Here is a 6,610-nt window from a genome sequence, read left to right as displayed (position 1 = left end):
GTCCAGAAAAGGCATATCTATGGAGACAGAAAATAAGATTAGTGGTTCCATGTGTCTGGGTGGGAACAGAGATTTACTGCAAATGGGCAGGAGGGATCATTGTGAGGTAATGAAAATATCCTAAAATTGGATTGTGGTGATGAGGGCTGCAGAACTTTGTAAATTTGCTGAAATGATTGAATTGTACATTTAAAAAGAGTGAATTTAGGGGCTTCCCTGGTGGCGCAGTTGTTGAGAGTCCGCCTGCCGATGCAGGGGACACGGGTTTGTGCCCCGGTCCAGGAAGATCCCACATGCCGCAGAGCGTCTGGGCCCGTGAGCCATGGCCGCTGAGCCTGCGCGTCTGGAGCCTGTGCTCTGCAACGGGAAAGGCCACAACAGTGAGAGGCCCGCGTACCGCAAAAACAAAACAAAACAAAACACAAACAAAAAGAGTGAATTTTATGATACATATATTGTACCTCAGTAAAGCTGTTTTTTTTTTTTAAAGTTAAACATACGTGACCCATTTGTTCTACTTCTAAGCATTTATCTAAGGGAAAAAATATAATCTACATGAAGACTTGTATATGAATGTTCATAGCAGCCATATTGTAAATCCAAGTGTCCATCAAGGGGGGAATGGCTAAACAAATTGTGGTACATCCATCCATACAATGGATACTACTCAGCAATAAAAATGAACAAACTACTTGTCCACACACAATACGGATGCATCTCAAAATAATTATGCTGGGAATTCCCTGGCGGTCCAGCGGTTAGGACTCTGCACTTTTACTGCTGAGGGTGTGGGTTGAATCCATGGTGAGGGAACTAGGATCCCGCAAGCTGCGCGGCCAAAAAAAAAAAAAGTAAAAAAACAAAGTTTTGCTGAGTGGGAAAAGAGTACACACTGAATCTTCAGTCTATATAAAACTTGAGAAGATGTAAACTCATCTATAGTGACAGAAAGATGAGGGGTTGCTTGGAGATGGGGTGGGCGGGAGGGATGATGATGGGGCACAAGGAAACGTGGGGCATGATGGGTTTGTTCACTGTCCTGATTGTGGTGATGTTTCATAGGTGCATACATCTGCCCAAACTTATCAAATTGTACACTTTAAACATGGGCAGGGCTTCCCTGGTGGCGCAGTGGTTGAGAGTCCGCCTGCCGATGCAGGGGACGCAGGTTCGTGCCCCGGTCCGGGAAGATCCCACATGCCGCGGAGCGGCTGGGCCCGTAAGCCATGGCCGCTGAGCCTGCGCGTCCGGAGCCTGTGCTCCGCAATGGGAGAGGCTGCGGCAGTGAGAGGCCCGCAAAAAAAAAAAACAAAAAAAAAACATGGGCAGTTATTGTATGTTAACTATATCTCAATAAAGCTATTAAAAGGTATGAAGCAAGTAAGCAAACAATAAAGAACTTGGCCTAGCTGGGCGCAGTATGTTTGCCCTCACTGGAAATGGACCATTTCCACTCTTATGCCATGATGCCGCCTCAGGGATGAAGGTTAATCCTCCTGGTGGTCAGAGCTGTGAGCTGTACACTTGGTCATCCATTCATGAGGAGGGATGAACAGTCTAAGGAAGAGATGATACACAATCTCCTGGGTGGTGGCAAATGGTGTGACTGGAGGTCAGAGCTCAGGAGAAAGAGATCAGAAGACTAGCGCCAAGAACTGGGGAAAGGGGGAAGATGAACCAATGCTGTCCGGTACATGGGGGCGCACGGGATCACATCTTGGTGTCTCATGTTTCAAATCCACCAGAGGACATCTGCTGCCTGGGAGACGGCCCACGACCAGCTGGAACGGACGATGCAGCTGGTAAATATCAGCCCCCCTCTCTGCTCAGCCACCCCAGTGCAGGTGCGATGGGCCCAGGGACAGAGCAGCCAAGATGACGGGGTGAAGTAGCCTGGGCTCCTCTCCTAAAGGCTCGGTCCTGCTGCTGCTGGACCCCTAGTCTGCAGGACCAAAGCTGAGCCCTTGATACGACATCTCCAAGAGACCAGCCAGCCATTGGTCTGGTGGCAGATCAATTACATCAGGTCCCCTTTGACCCTAAAGGGAGCGGTTTGTACTTATTGAAATTGATGCTACTCCATGTAAGGGTTCGCCTGACCTGCCTTCAGGGCTATTGCCCGCACCACCACCTGAGGGCTTAAGGCCGCCTGATGTAGTGACGTGGTATGCCACACCACATTGTCTCACACCAAGGGACCCATTTTTTTGCAGAACAGGTGGGACAATGGGCATCTGACTAAAGGATCCACTGATCTTACCAGGGACCCCAACACCCGAGTGGCATGTCCTGCTAAAGACATAGCTCAGGGACCATACGCTACAGCTGTGTTCTCCAGGAAGTTGACATATGCAGCTGTGTCCCCTGAGGCTAGATTACATGGGGAAGGGAAGCAGAGGGTGGACCCTCTCCCTACTGCTCGCAGTGAAGCACTTGTGGAACTTGCGTTTCCTATCCCTGCAAACATTGGCTCTGCCCCGTTGGAAGTGCCAGTGCCCGGGGCTAGGAAACTTCTGCCAGGGGACACGATAGGGTCCCACAGTCCCAATGAACTTGAAGACGTGACCATCACCTGGTCTTCGGGCCTCTCTGCTGGTGGACCAGCAGGCAAAGAGAATTACTGTACTGCTGGGGCTAATAGATTCCCATCCCCATGAGGAGTCAGGACAGCGTGTACAAAATGAGGCAGAGGTTTTTCCAGAACCTCCTCTGGTGTCTCTCGGTGTCTCCACACCCACTGAAAATAGTAAGTGGCAATTGTGGCAATCACAGCCCACCCAGGGCAAACAGCCAAGGGCTCAGATCCCTCGGGGATGAAGATCTGGATGACCCCACCGGGAAATAATCAGACTAGCTGCAGTTTTGGCCATGGAATGGGGGTGGACGAGGGACCGACCGTATCACCTCGAAGGGGACTCGGTTTAATGGGACTTAGACCTCCCCTCTCGGGGAAGAAGGGCGGGGAGGCAAGAGCAGATCTGAGTGATCGGAGGGGTGAACGCTTCAGACCCTCTTGGCCTTACCCGCCTTTTGTTCCGGCTCTGCCTCGGCTGAGCGGTCTGATGCAAACGCAACTCGCCTGGCCACACCCCCTGCCTGAGTCCTGGCCCTCTCACCTCCACCACCCCCCGCGGGCCCCACTTGGTGCTCAAGCATTTCAATATGCAACCCAGAAATGCACAGAGTCAATGTCCCATGGGGCAAATCTTCACCAGCTGGAAGAGGGAGACGGTGAATAAATTCTGCCCCCTTCCTCTCCACCAGGAAGGGGCGCCGAGACTCATTCCATGCCTCCTCAGGGTCACATTTGGTGGCGGCCAACTCCACCACGCACACCCCTGCTGGCTCTCCCTCCTTCTGACCGCCCCCTCCGCCCTCACTGCGTTTCTCTGGGGTCGTTGTGCCGATTAAAACGAGGGCGCACAAGCCTTCTGCTTTAGGCTCTGCATTCCAGGAACCCGAAGCTGTGATTGCCACTGTCACATGCTGACTCCCCAGTGTGCGTCTCTGCACCAGACATCACCTGAACTCCAGGTTCACATATCCAACTATGGAAGAGGGACCCTAAATTCAACACGTCCAAAACAAAACTCCCGATCTTCTCTTCCACACCTGCTCCACCAGGAAGCTTCCCCATCCTGCCACCGACCCAGGACAAAACCCGAGTCAGCCGTGACTCATCCAGTCCATCAGCACATTGCATTGTTTCTGTCTTCAAAAGGTCTCCAGAATTGACCACTTTTCACAGCCTCCATCAGAACCGCCTGGTGCAAGGCACCATCCTCTCCTCCCTGGAATATTGCACTTGCCTCCTGACTGGTCCCCCCTGCTTCCATCCTTACTCTCTTGTCTACTCTCCCTATAGCAGGACCCGGGACCGCTCGAGCATAAGTAAGTCAGCTCACGTCACCCCTTGGCTCGGAACTCTCCATGGCATCTACCTCGCTCACGGTGAAGCCAAGGTCCTCACAGTGGCCGGCAAGACCCCAGTCTCCCCTGGTTCCTTTCGCAACTGAAGTCCAACTGCTCTCCACCTCCCTTGCTCTGCTCCAGCCATGCTAGTCTCATTTTGTTCCTTGAAGTTACTGGCATGCTCGTACCTCAGGGCCTTTACACATGCGGCTCTGCCTGGAATGCCCCGCCCCAGATGTCCACAGGGCTTCATTCCCTACCGAATTCATTCGGCTCTTTCTTCAAACATCATCTTCTCAGCCAGGCCTACCCCAGCCACACTCTTGTTACCCCCTCCCTGACCTTCCCTGCCCCATTTTCCCCCATAGCCCTTATCTTCTGACATACTCTTTAACTCAGTGGTTTTGCCTGCTGTCTGCCTTCCCCCACAAGTATGTAAGCGCCATAAAGGCAGGGATTTTTTTCCACCTTATTCACTGCTGCGTCTCCAATGCCCAGAACCATGCTCGGCATACAGCAGGCACTCAAATATTTTGATGAATAAACTTCATCGTTTGTACAAAGGGGAAAATCGATCACTAGGTTTTTGAGAGGATTGGCAGTCACGCGTATGCATGTCTGACACAAGCCAAGCCCTCTACAAAAGTTGCCTGTTCTAATCTCTGAGTCTGGCTCAGAGACAGAAAACCCTGGCCTGGAGGTCAGAGTGAACCTAGCTGACATCTGTGAGCAGGACCCAGCGCTTGGAACAGGGAGGTACATTCCCGGCTACATATTCCGTGATTAAATTGCGACACTGTTACTGAAGGGCCCAAAATCTCAGGCTCTTGATTCCCCAGAACTCTCAGTGGGCAGATGAGGTAGTCTGAGGAGCCACAGGAATGAGTCTGGCCTTGACTGGGAATAAAGAACTAGGAGGTGTTGAGTGAGGCAAAGAGGGTAGAACACCGTTTTTCAAACGACTGGTCACGACCCAGGAGTGGCTGGTGAGCAATTTAGTGGGTTGCAAACAGCAGCTTCTTCATGAGAAAATACCTGTGTATTGCAGAAAAGGGGTAATGATTGACTTTTTTTTGGTGTCACTCGCACATATATGTGTGTACTCAATCGTGATGCATTTCTAATAATGGGTCAGGGTAAAAAAACGTTCAAAAGCCACTGGGCTTTGGGGAATTTGGACTTGGGCTCCAATCCAGCCTCCATCACCCTCCAGCTGCTGATGTCTGAACTAGTCCCAACCTCTCTGAGCCTCAGTTTCCACAGTGGAGTGGAAAATGTTAATTACTAAACATACAACACACTTGAAAGCCCCTAGGCGCCATGCCTACCTATCGGAAGTTTCCAGTAGCATTTGTTACTTCTGTCCCCCGGCGCTAGAGGGTTGATAAATGGTGCGACTGTGTTATCAGGGCAGGATCTGTTAATTCAGCAAGTATTTACTGAGTTCTGATTCTGTGCCAGGCACTGGTCTAGACCCTGGGCGCTTTACCAATGAACAAAACATGTAAAATTCTCATGTTTTGCTTATGTTCTTAGAGCTTATGTCTAGCAGGTGCAGACACAGACAATATTGCTCAGATGACTAGGTAGGAGGGTACTCAGAAGGGTACTCAGAAGTGCCATGGGGGAGGGGAGAGAGGGATCTTAATAGGGAAGGGTGTGCACGGACCTCAATGAGGTGACGTCTCAGCAGACCTGGAGGTAAAGGAGTTAGTCAGCTGTGGTGCATTCTGGACCACGGGCAGAGGGTCAGCCAGGCAAAGGCCGTACGGTAGAGTGTGGGCAGCAGTTTCAAGGGAGAGCAAGGACCAGTGTGGCCGAAACAGAGGGAGCCGAAGAGGGAGGGGCAATCAGGGGCAGTGGATCCTGAAAGGCCACCACAAGGACTTGGGCCTCGACTCTGGGTGGGACAGGGAGCCAGAGCTGTATTTTGAGCAAAGGAGTAACACGAGCTGGGTTCTACTTCCAGCCTACGTCAAGGTCACTCTGGCTGCTGCTTTGAAACAAGTGTGAGAGGGCCAGGGTGGGAGGAGGGGCTGAGTTAGAGGTAGTAACGTGGGTCAGAGCCGTGACTGTGAATGGAGTGGATGAAATGGTCAGGGGCGAGGTGTATTTTTAAGACAGAAACTGACAGGTTGGACGCAGCACGTGTGACAGGGGAGTCCAGATCACGCCCCAAGTTTGTGACCTGGGAATCTGGAGGGACGAGGATGCCATCCGCTGAGGTGTGGAGGCCTCTGAAATGGATAAGCAGCGCAGGCAGTGGGCAGTGCAGAGCCCAGGGGACAGGTGTGCAGGGTCAGCGAAACTGACTAGTCACGCCCGAGCCACTGCTGAGGGCCCTTTAAAAAAAAAAAAAGAAAGAAAAGGTCACAACCAATTTCTCAGAAGACAAACTAGGGTGAACCAGTCTGAGTCATTACTTTTTAAGTGAAAAATGAATGGTTTAGAGTTATGGCGAAATCTGTAAAGAAATCACTCTAGATTTCCTGGTTCTCAAAGATCAGTTACGCCTTTTGCTCCTCTGAGAGTATCAGATTCCTTCCAAGAGTCAGGAGGAACCCACAGGCAGATTACAGTGGGAACTTCCCCTAAACGAAGTTAAGGTCATTTCAAAATACAGCCTGCAGACTTTGTCACGTCAAAGAGTTTGCATAGGAACAGTAAGCTGAGGAGACACACAAAACACAAATGGTTT

The sequence above is a fragment of the Stenella coeruleoalba genome (genome assembly GCF_951394435.1).
Source record: "Stenella coeruleoalba genome assembly, chromosome: 1".
In the NCBI taxonomy this organism is placed as follows: domain Eukaryota; kingdom Metazoa; phylum Chordata; class Mammalia; order Artiodactyla; family Delphinidae; genus Stenella; species Stenella coeruleoalba.
Note: the sequence above shows the minus strand (reverse complement) of the source record.